Source organism: Lipophrys pholis, assembly GCF_963383615.2.
Source record: "Lipophrys pholis genome assembly, chromosome: 1".
Taxonomy (NCBI): Eukaryota; Metazoa; Chordata; class Actinopteri; order Blenniiformes; family Blenniidae; genus Lipophrys; species Lipophrys pholis.
In genome coordinates, this window is record NC_137635.1 from 21181445 (window position 1) to 21194098 (window position 12654).

General features: G+C 41.4%; 1 long non-coding RNA gene across 1 annotated transcript; it reads right to left on the reverse strand.

Annotated features, from left to right (window-relative positions):
* Positions 1-6533: 6533 nt before the first annotated feature.
* LOC308109944 lies at positions 6534-8962 on the reverse strand. The gene is made up of 4 exons (XR_013935347.1): positions 8906-8962; positions 8267-8464; positions 7945-8141; positions 6534-6846 (listed from the first exon to the last, which is right to left on the reverse strand). It is a non-coding gene; the product is annotated as an uncharacterized lncRNA (long non-coding RNA).
* Between the last annotated feature and the right edge of the window lie 3692 nt (positions 8963-12654).

A 12654-nucleotide genomic window follows, 5' to 3' on the forward strand; every position in this document is an offset into this window, starting at 1 on the left:
ACATCTTTGCTCTGTCTCAGCTCACACTAAAGGTCAAAGGACACAGAAGGCCAGTGATGCTTCAGAAAGACCCCCAAGATATATATTCTCTCTCTCCTCTCCATCTCTCTCCCTTCCCTCCTTCCCCCTCTCCCTCGCTCCTCCCCTCCCCTCTCTGTGAATGCCGTAGTGAGCATTGTTCACGACCACTAGCTTTTGCTGAAAGCTGCACAGCAATGAGGTCTCTGTGCCTTTTGCCTCTCTCTTCCTCTCCCCTCCCCCTCCCCCTCCCCCTCCCCTGGCTCTCTCTCTCTCTCTCTCTCTCTCTCTCTCTCTCTCTCTCTCTCTCTCCCTCTCTCTCTCTTCCACCCATCTACCTTTCTCCCCTACCCTCTTTCTCCCTCTATCTCTCTCCCTCTATTAAATTTCCAGTCACACAGTGGTGCAGAGGATATTCCTCCTTTCCTTCTTTCTCCCTCTTCCCTCATTCCCCCTCACTCATGTTGAAATCTTAGCCCATATCCCGTCTAACGTCCAACCCTGGCTGCCTTTCGGTGCTTTTCCGCCACTCTCGTCCCCGCTCTCTGGGCATCTTTTTTTTGCCTTGCAACCCCCGCACCATTTAAAATGACTCCATGCCGTCCATGCCAAACCCACCCTGTGCCTCTGCTCTCCTTCCTTCACCCCTCTATCCACTCTCTGTCCTCACTGTGTCATTGCACATTGAATCTGATATTCCCCTTATGCATGTATAGTGTGTGCACAGGCACCCTTGAGCGTGTGTGTGTGTGTGCGTGTGTGTGTGTGTGTGTGTGTGTGGGGGGGGGGGGGGGGGGGGGGGGGGGCGTTTGTGTGTGTGTGTGGGGGGGGTGGGGGTGCAGGGAGGGAGGGAGAAGGACATGCATTTGTGCACAGTAAATGAACAAACACTCATTGCCGTATTGCTTGTGTCATCAGTACAGGAAGGCTCCTGGAGTAGAAATACAGCAGATAGAGCTAATCCCAGCATCCAGAGGACGAGTGCATGGCATTTCCAATACAACCCAAACCCCATAAACTCTTAATGCTGTGTTAGTTGCCACAGGGGAGGAGGAGGGGAGGGTGATGGGGATTTGGCGGCAACATGCTAGTGCCAAGACATATGTGGCATGCTGATAGCACTGGAGAGGTGCAGCTCACACTGTGCAGGAGCTTTGGAGGGGTGCTGATATGCATCCATCACTTTCTATCGTTTCAGGGGCTACAGGCCTCTCTCGCTTTGGAAGTGGGTGACTGAGTAACTGCACACAATTCAAAGGGAGAAATTGTGAATGTGGCTGATTTCTGTGGCAGTAGCTCTGTTGTTAGATTTGGGTGAAGAGCAGCAGCGATCGGTTTAATGGCCCCAAGCATCCAATTGGGAATGTGAACAAAGATGCTTTTGGTGGTTATTTATAGAAACGCAACAGAAAAAGTTGAGTTGGTGCTCATTGCCATCTGTGCGAGAGAATAAGAGAGATACAAGCTAGAGTTTCGACTTATTCATGGTGACATTCCTGTGTGTGTGTGTGTGTGTGTGTGTGTGTGTGTGTGTGTGTGTGTGTGTGTGTGTGTGTGTGTGTGTGTGTGTGTGTGTGTGTGTGTGTGTGTGTGTGTGTGTGTGTGTGTGTGTGTGTGTGTGTGTGTGTGTGTGTGTGTGTGCGTGTGTGTGTGTGTTAGAGACAGAGAGGGAGAGAAAATAGAGAGAAAAATCCTAGTGTCACAGTATCTTAGCAACTGCCTTCATCTCCTTGGAGACAAGAACTGACATCATTTCCTGTCTGTGAGAATTCACTTTTGGTTTGTACACAGTGTCTTAGTGAATATAATTGTGAGGACTTCTATGTGTGTGTGTGTGTGTGTGTGTGTGTGTGTGTGTGTGTGTGTGCGTGCGTGCGTGCGTGCGTGCGTGCGTGCGTGTGTGTGTGTGTGTGTGTGTGTGTGTGTGTGTGTGTGTGTGTGTGTGTGTGTGTGTGTGTGTGTGTGTGTGTGTGTGTGTGTGTGTGTGTGTGTGTGTGTGTTCATGTTCATGTGCTGATGTGGGCCTGCAGTTTGTGCACTAATGCAAAGAGGTCACATTCGGCTGTTAGAGTCCAACACAAAGTTCAGCTCAGCGGGCTGCTTGTGAGTTTTTATTTAGCATGTTTAAGCTCAAAATGTTGTGAAATGAGAATATCTAGCACAGCAGAGGATCCATTTGTCTCTCCGAGTCCATAAGTGTACTGGAGCCACCTTATATTGGAGTGAGCTTGCTGTGGACATGTCAATGATGTAATATGTTGCACTTCCATTGTCTTTACATTTCACTTATGAGCATTGTCAAAATCCAGATTCCGTGTTTATTCCATGAAATCTGACAGTTTATAGAGAGCCTGCTGCTCATACGCCTATTGAGCAGCTGCTGCACTAAAGCAGCGGAAAGTCTCGTCTTCAACTGCCACCTTGTGAGCAAACGAGTGAAGTGCAACAATAAAATGAAATCTCCTCCACATCAAAATCTAAATTGCTGCTATTACATCAACAATTGGAAACACTGATTATTGTGAGGGCCACAAATGTTTTATCCTTCTGGGCAGGTGGCTAAACTATAATAGCGCATTTCTACCAGTTGGTTGTATCAAACTTACAGCCAGCAATACACTAAACATATCAGGCCAATTACTTTTATATGCCCACATGTGGTTTATTTTGTGTCTTAAATGCTTTTAATAATGCAGTATATACAGTATACTATTTGCAATTGAGAATTGAAATTATATGTATCACCTGTGGCTAAGTGCCAATCTCTGTAGTGAAAGCAAAACATATTTCTAAATTAAATTAGATTTTTATTATTGATATTAGTAGTAGTAGTAATAGTAGAAGTATTCAGACAACACTTTAAAAGCTGTTTTAAAGACAATGTGAAACTATTTAAAAACACAAAACCGAAAAATATCAAATGCATCCTATTTAGCAAAGCACACTGATTTACTCCTATAAATACAGTAAAGTCAGTCAGTAAAACCTTCTCTGATCTGTCGTCGAAAAGTTTGGAATAGCAAGATTCATACTGCTGCACTGTATGTATGCAAACAACAGTTTTACACAAGAAGAAATAATCTTTAGGTGGCAATGAATCTTCTAAAAACACAGTGACGTTCTTCTCAGTCAAGGTGTCAGGCACCCCAGGAGTAGTTACGACAATATGCTTTTATTTCCAGACACAACTCAACAAATAGGAAACTCAAGGCCGGAAACGTTGAAAGGAGGGAGGAGATTATGGTAGAGATGATTGCAAATAAACGGTACAGCACTGAGCCATTGATTTTGTTGTGTTCGGACATTCAACATCAGCTCATAGAAACAGAGCTGCATGGCTGCAAATAGGTTTGAAGGTAAAGATTTTGTTTTGTTTCCTTCAGATGCAGTGAAAAGGCTCTATAGGGAGATTGATGATACTATGCGCTGCAGCAGCCACACAAACAGAAAATACTCTAACATCAGCCTGATACCCTGGAGGAACATAGCAACTTACTTAGTGTTGCAGTGAATTTACAGCATTGTACTCAAAGCTGGCTGACAGGTACCTGAAGACTGTCAGAGCCTTGATTTTACAGGCCGTATAGAGCAGGAATTATGGCGCATACAAACCCCAAGGCATCAGGGTTGCAGGTATGTCAAACAACCTGGTCTCAGGAGTCCAACAATCCAAAGATGCAAAATGTCACAGGTCTAAACAGCCAAGAAAGGTCATGACAAATAGTACAAACCTCAGTAAAAAAATCTGGGTCAAATGAGTGAATACAGAGATTTAACCTTCTGCTGGAACATTACTATTCCAGGCCCGTATGAATCAACAAAGTCAGCAAGACACAGACCATCATACAGATCAGCATACGATTTACAAGATATCCCAGGGGAATCAGTGTCCAGCACAGTGCCAAGCTGATGCTTCAGCAAATCTTGCGTACTTCAGCAAATCATATTCAAGCACTCAACTTCATCATTAAAGTACCCTCAATCAAACGGAAAAAAGCTGAAGGGAGGAAGAGGCTGCAAAGTCACTGCTGCAAAAAACCTGAGGTGGATACCCAGATGTGTGCGCTGCAAAGGGAAATGATGAAGTCAGGACTGCCTGCAAAGTGAGTGGTGAGTATTAAGGACTTCTCATAAACTCACTCTATGGATAACATGGAGGTTAATATTCTATCAATATATATATATTTGCAGTGGTACAACTATCCTGTTGTACCACTGCAAATTTCTCCACATGTGAGATAAATAAAGGGATATCTTATCTTATATCTTATCTTATCAATCTTTCATTTTATTGCATTTAAAACATACAATACTCCGCTGTAATATGCCAAATATCATAATGTCTCTTCTTTTACTATCAATAATCAACACATTGTGATGCACTGACAATTTCAATAAGCAGCATTAAATCCTCCAGGAGCTGGAATTCTTGGACAAACAAGGGAACCAAACGTCACTCCCCTCCGTGTGCATCAAAGCGTTAGTGGCACCTTGTCTCATATCTCTTTTCTTCTTTTCAGCAGTAGAGCTGCAGATCACCGCCGACCAGAAATACCCTTTAGACCTGTAGCTTTGAGGAAGCTCTGACCCAGTCCTCGAGAAATCACGATTAGTTTTCCAATCAAACTCCCAATGAACTATTCCTGCTTTGAACAAATCACCTTTGAGGGGAAAAGGGCTGCCTAATAAATCCTACTGACTAACAGTAAAATGAGCGTTTCTCACTTCACCTCTCAGTGGTCATAATGTTATGGCTGAACTGTGTATCCCAAGACTGATTACTTAAAGAGAGTGAAATAGTAACTAAGATAGATAGATAGATAGATAGATAGATAGATAGATAGATAGATAGATAGATAGATAGATAGATAGATAGATAGATAGATAGATAGATAGATAGATAGATAGATAGATAGATATTTCACAAAGCCAACTTCAATCCTAACAATGAATCCAGTGAAAGTGCGACTCCACAGATGGCACACGAAGTCGGAAAGTGTTGACACTTTGCAGAAATATTCACATATGATGATGAAAAACTGATGAAGCTTTCAGCACAGTGGGGAAATGTGCTGTAAAGGCTGTTCCAGGAAACGCGTTCCTCTAAAGTTTTAGGAGTGAAAATCCAGGTTTCTCTCTATTATATGCTCCCTCATTCTACATTGCACCAGGAAGCAGAGGTGTTTAGTTTGTTTCTCTAATATGCGGAGCAGCTGAGATGATATAGTTTGCACAGTGTTGATTCTAAGGCAGAAAGAAGGGAAGATAAAAATTATGAAACAGGTCAAAATAAATGGAGTTCCTGCTTTTATTTTGATGGGTTGTGGGGACCAGAGAGCAGCAGGAAATGTCTGGGGGTCAGAGGGAAGTATTTTCCCAACATGATTAGTGTGTTTTCCCGAGGGCTCACCACCCGCAGGAAAGGTTCTTAATCGGTGCAATGTGATCAGGGTGACAGACTGCCACCCCCGCGACCCGGAAACGGAGAAGATGGATGGATGGATGGATGAGTTTGTTCTGAATTTTGGGAGAAAATTAATAAATGGAAGGTGAAAAGATGAACTATTTCATGAAAACCATATATTAGGACAGTGTAATAGAAAGAAATTAGGATTACAACATACAGTTCAGTGCAAAATCATACGTGTCAAAGTTGCAACCATTGCGGACAACATCTAACTGCCATAAGAAGAGTTATGCTTTTTATTATATTATAACTCAATTACATTACTTGTCCTGAGACCAAGCTCTGTGCTGTCCCCTTTTCTGTCCACCCTCACTGTCCACATTTAAAACTAATCTTAAAACCCATTTTATTTATTTGGCTTTCAAACCAGCTTCAGATTCATCTCCTATTTCTATTGTTGGCATTTTGTCATTTGTATTTTACTTCCTTATTGTTTTATTGTTCGCACTTACTTTTTATACCTAATTATGTACAGCACTTTGTTTCAGCTGTCGTCATTTTTAAATTGCCATATAAATAAAGTTGAGTTGAGTTGAGTTGAGTTGAATGAGCAAAGGGGGACTTTTTTTTAATTAAACTGATAAATTACTAAAGTACTATGAATTAAGTACTATGCTGAAAAGGATAACAAATCTTATCAACCTAAGTAATGAAGATTACTATCAAGTTTTTTTATTTTATTTACTCATTGCTGTTTTTTTCATTATATCTACATTGGTTGATCTAATTTGTCTTTCTACATTTTGCCATCACCACTCAAGCTCTCATTTAAACACTTTTCTCATGCACTGCCAGCAGCTTCTTCTATCACAACGTGCGCAGCCTACTGGCCTCAGTGTGAATAACCTACACAGCTCAGAGCATATAATGAGGAAGTATCAGATGAATGGTCAAACAATCAATGTAACTGCAGTGGCTCAGACTCTGCAGCTGATCCTCTGCTTTCCTATGGGCCCTCGTGTAAAAGTAGGAGGACGACACGGTGTTTAATCTCAGTGAGTGGATGTCAAACTGTCCAACCCAAGGAATGAGCCAGGATCAAAATGACACCAGTGAATGTTATTCCTTTATTATGCAGTCTACAAGCAACGTGTTTAGTGCGCGTGCATCCTCATAAGCAGATTAAATTCCATCAAGTGAAACAGAATTGTGAGGACATGCATTTAACAGAGCACCATGCAAAGACATCATTGGAAAAATAAATAATAATAATGAGCATCACTCACATGTATACACAGGGAATTAAATCATGAGTACTTGAGAATGAGAATTGAAGGAATCCTTTAGATTTTTTTTAATTGTTGCAGGTTTCGATCTCCCTTTTTCTTTAACAATTGTAATTTCCGTGTTGAGAGCCCCAGCTGTGAATGAAACAAGAAAAACAGAACATTTTAAACTGTGTTTTATATAAGTTAAAACATAACAAAAACCTCTAACAACCTTGCGTATTCCACCTAAACCTTGATTTATTTCGTTTTTGTGATTATTTACTAAGATATGAATTATCTTCATTCAACTTTAACAAAAAAGGTCCAAATAAGAAAGTTTGGATGCATGTCGTGGCTTCTGGATTATGGACTTCTGGATTAAAGTTTTGCAGACAGCAGAGCAAAAAGTACGAAGTCATTCATTCTTCCATCCATCCATCTTCAATACCATTTTACCCAACTTAAGCTGACCCCGTCTGTCTGTGAATGAAGGACGAATACGCCTTGCACAGGTTGAACGTCCGTCACAGGGCAAAAACAGAGACACACAACTACACACACACTCACCTTCACACCTACAAACATCCCGTCACCAATTAACTACCAATGCATGTCTTTGCGCCGTTAAAAGAAATGAGAGTAACTGGAGAAAACATGCAAACTCCAAACAGAAAGGCCTCCAAGCCTGAACTCAAACCTTTGATATATTCCCAGTGGGGTTTACACAAAGCCTTGAATTCACTGGGATACATAGAAAACTAGTGAATTAGACCGAATGGCTGATCATAGGATCACATCTTCGACTTGGCACAAGTTTTGCGGCCAATGATTCATCCCCCAGTGGGATTACCACAATAAAGAGATAATCACTGTTATTCACGTAACTTAGTGGTCATGATATTATGGCTGATCACTGTATCTTGAAATAAAAGGGGACTAGTTGTGTGTCTGCGGACCTCAGCTGGGGTGCACGATTAAACCTTGAATCAAGATGTGATGCTACAGCACAAATAAGCATGTAATCCTGCGCTCTGTTGCAGAATAAAACTTTTTTTTTTTTATTAATGCGTGAGTGAAATGACACATAAAACTCTTCAGAAGATTGTATGTTCAGATTTCTCCATGTCTGCTTTATTTCGGAATGAATGAATTACATATTGGATCTCATTGTCAATTATCATCATTCAACATCCTTTGAATTAAAGGGTGGAGTGAATATATATGATTTTAGAATAAAAAAAGTATGATTACCTCTTCGCAGACCAGCTTCTTTGTCTTTTTATTGCAGGGGCATTTCAATAGGCCCTTTTTTTCAAAGAACAAACAGTGCACTATGAGATTCACTGCAGGGTAGGCCGCCATCTGTTCATGCTCTGGTAAGTGGTGGTTTCGATTGAATGTGTGATGCATTGCCACCACAATCAATGGTTTTTTATTTTCATGAGAAACTGGAAGAAGAAAAAACAAACAGGGAAAACACACAATCCAAGCAATTTGAGGAAATATTCAGTTTTTAATGTCATTTTCAACAATAAAAAAAAAATATATCATGATTGTTGTTCTTGGTGTTTACCTGAGACGTTGGATAAAGCTGCACGGATGTCTGCCTGAAAGCGGCTGACAATGGGAAAGAACAGGATGGTCGCGTCACTGTCCTCTTCATCGGTCACAACTCTGGCTCCTTTTTCGCGGAGTTTGTCGAGAAATTGTTCATGATAGTTCAGAGTGTTTCCCTCAACTTTGGAGTAAATCTTCTTCTTCACCATTATTACTGAAAACCAGCATAGACATTCATTCATTCATTTTCTTCCGCTTATCCATTTCCGGGTCGCAGGGGTGTCAGTCTGAGCACTGTCACCCAGATCACAATGCACCATTTAAGAACCTTCCTGCAGGTGGTGAGCCCACGGGAAGGTGGTCCCACGCGCCCGGCGTGGGACACGAACCCACTACCCTGAGATTGTGAGTCTCATGCTCTACCAACTGAGCTAGCAGGTCCAGCAAAGACATTTTAGAGTTAATTGTATTGTCCCGCACGTCTGAGGCGACTTTGGCAACTATAATCACTTTCAATTTTTTTTATATTCATGCAGAAAATCACATAAATATAAACTGCAGGATTTCATTTGTTTTCTAACAATTTCCAGTTCATCTCTGGATAGAGTCTCGCATATGGTGGTGATAATGGAGTTTAAAAAGTAACTAAACTTACTGTTTTATTGCTGTCCTCAGTCTGGCCAGCTCTGCAACAAACAGGAAATATGTCAGTTTGGAGTTTTGCTTTCACTTAAGAGTCAAACCTCAATGACGCACCAATTTCTGCATTATTACAAAACAACCAGCAGGTGTCAGTGTTGTAATAATAATGCCTGTGGATTTGTAGGACTCCTCTTTTTTGCTGTTTAAGAGCATCAAACTGATTCTAAAAAAAGGTGAGATGTATGTAATGCAGATTACAGTTTCAGTATTTCTAATCACTTCTTGACTGTCTTCCTGTTTAAATTCATGGAGAATAAATGAATCATGGGAGTTGTACAGCACTATGTTAATTGACGATCTGGCACATGAATAATACTGTAACAACACGTTTGTCACCACAGAAAACAGTGTGAGCTTATTTATTTAATTTTTTTTAAACCATGGAGGTGGGGTGAAGGTGGGGTGGGGGTGTGAACTGAATCCGTGGGAGTGATTCGTCATCCATCTGTAATATAAAGCTGTGTGGATCATCTGTATCTGCCCTCAGTGGCTGATCGCACTCCAGACAGGCTGATGTTTCCCCCCTCGGGCTTCACTTTCTGCTGACAAATGAGCAGTGCAGCTGATGGAGTGGTCAATGGGCAAACTGTGGCCTATATTCAGCAAGCTCCAAGAGACAAACAACTATATATGCATTAAAAGACACACACATTGTTTATTCAGGCACGTTGTTTATTTTTGTGTGCTTGTTTCCCCCCCAGAAGTAAACCCTCATACTTGCTGTCATGTCAGGAACCTTCCAAGCTTAAACCAACCTTGTTTTTTTAGATTTGAATATTATTTCTAGTTCATCCAAAAAGGTCTGTCTGTCTGTCTTAGCAATGTAATTGGCTACCACAGTCCAGGGTGCGTGTAGTGGTACGCACTCTCAAACGTTTCCCGGTTTGAGTCTGATTTGTTCATATTTGAATGTTTTCCCTGAGTGGGTTTATATACAGTTATAGCTCAATTACCCTACATCTAAAAACATGTGTATGAGGCTAAATGGTGATTCTAAATCTGTGTGAGAATGAAGGTCTGCTTGCCCTGTGATGGACTGGTGACCTGACCAGGTGCTTTGGCCCAAAGTCAGCTGGAATTGACCCCCCCCCCCCCCCCCCCCCCCCACACCGAGACCCTGAGTGGGATGAAGCCACGTAGTTTCACGCTGCAAACTTTATAACCTCCAAAAGTGGTATTTACCTCTCTTTTCTTTTTGGAGCTAGTCCAGTGATCTCTGAAGAAAATAAAGGGCTCATATCTGATTTGCAAAAACATTACAGTCATTCACACTGACTGTAAATTAGAAGATGAGTTCGCAGATCTTCTTCAGATTCTCGTGTGTGTTTCATTATCATTTTCTTTGACATGAAAAGCCTCACGATCTCTGCCAATCTCAGGTGAGGGACCACCTTCTAAAGGATCAGCTGCTTTATCCTCTCTCCACTGTATTAATTCTCTCAAAAGTTTACTTTCAGCAACCATGTGTTTCCCTCCTGGTTTATTTTTTCATTTTTTTCCTGCTTTTTGCTCGTCTGTCATAGTTTATGTAGCTCCCGAAATGTTACACTCTGCTCCGTAGAATGAGACACATGTTCTGTGAATTAAACTAAAGGTAAACAGATTTTTCGTAACACTATTTATGAGTGTGATACAGAAAAGCCAAACGGTGCACTCAGCAGAAGTGATTATAACATTTAATCACCTCGCCCTATCGCTGAGCTTTGCAGGCTTCTTGCCCCAAGGTTTGATTTACCCGCCCTCTTCCAGAGGAAAAATCTCATTCAGTAGACGGATTGCTGAGCAGGTCTCTCTGACCAGCCCCTATAAATCATTCTTTAATCAGAGGCCTCTGAGATTGGGCCCAGACACCCGCAGGAGCACCACTGTGACACCTCAACTCCTCCCCATGCGTCTCTGCTGTACAGGGAGTTTTTATCCTCTTTGGTTTCCACCTTGGGCTTGTCTACATTTGTATCAGTCATCAGGAAACTAAGAGGGATGACCGCACACACCGACGCCCCAACACTTCCCCTGCTTAAAGGGGAGGGACGCTAAAGAAGCCTGAAGCAAGGAGAAGATTATTAGTGTTCCAGGGTGCAAAGGAACGCAGGGCAAAGTGGGTGACTGAACTCATATGGCCCTGAAAGCACCGGATTACAGTCTGTGGGGCAGCGTGTGGTAATTAAGAAAATAATTGACTGGGGGAGGGAAAAAAAGCATTAAAGAAAACACTAATGAGCAGACACATGACACACTTTGTTTGAGGACCTCCTCTTAATGTATAGGAATCAACAGATAAAGAAATCATACACGTTAGGACTTTATTTAAAGACACTTTTCAAGGTGACCTTGAAAAACCTAAACATTTTTAATTATACAAGAAATAATAGGTGGAACTGCATAAAGGCCTCTGTGACTTTAGATGTAACAAATTAAAATAAAGGGTATGTTTTTTTTTACTATTATTACTATTTATTTAGCATCTACAGTACAAACTCAGTATTAAAGAAAAAGGCCTGACAACTCTGATTTAGTTTCTTTTTGACATCACACTCAGGACAAAAACAAATGGATTATTTGATTCTGCCATTGAAATAACCTTTGAAGGATAATCATGTCATTTCTAATCAATGAGATTATGAACTCACTGTGTCTTAGTTCATCATTGTGTAATGTTGAATAAGGAGAGACCCAGCTTAGTGGTGCAGTGGTTAACACAGTTCCCTCACAAGACGAAGGTTCAAATTCAGACTCAAGCATTTCTTTTAGTTTTCTCAGATTGCACTGGCTTCCTCCATCAGTGCACTGACACTGTTTTTTTTATATAGATTAACTCTAGATAGGCTGTTTATGTGATTGTGTGTATTCTGCTTAGGGTGTACTCTGCTTCTAACCTGGAGGAATAACGTATATATAAAAGATGGATGGCTGATCATAATATTGCCACAAGCCATAATTGCTTTGTGTCACACTAAGCAGAGGTTTGGGGTAACTCCTAAAGGCATGCCCCTGAGGCCAAGTTAATGGAGGTCCTTCCCACAATTATAGACTCTGGACAGGTCACCAGTCCATCCCAGGACAAACACACACAGACAGACAGACAGACAACCACACACACATCTAAGGAAAATGTTGGGTCACTGCTTAACCTCATTTATATGTTTTGAGAACATGCAAACTCCACATAGACAGGCATCCAAGTCATCGGCAACAATTGATCTGAAATGCATATTCTTGAACTGTAGGAGGAATCCAGACAGAGTATAGAAAACCCATGTACTGTACACACAGAGAGAACATGCAAACTCCTGCCCGAAAGGCCTCCAATCCCAAGCAGGACCTGAGCCGGCGACTTTTCTTTTATGAGGTCAGAGCAAACTACACCACTGTACAGCCCTGTTTATTTTAGAAAGAGCTTAATATGACCTCAAACACATTTAGCTTGGCTCCTCTGAAGCTGTCAGTCATATCAAATGATATTATACATGTAGAACTCTCAAATCAAACTCCCCAACACATCATCGATAAAGATATATTGTACTTCATGTTCAGTGTTCAAAACTTTAATGCACATTCGCTACAAGAGAAGAAACCCCCTGCTGTGGTTGGTGCAACAGGAAGAAGCTCTATGTCTCAGTTTGGAGGGTCTTGTTCCCTTTTTTTTCCTTGAAGTGTTAAATTATAGATTTCATGGATGTGTTTCATCCTCCAGTTTTCGGT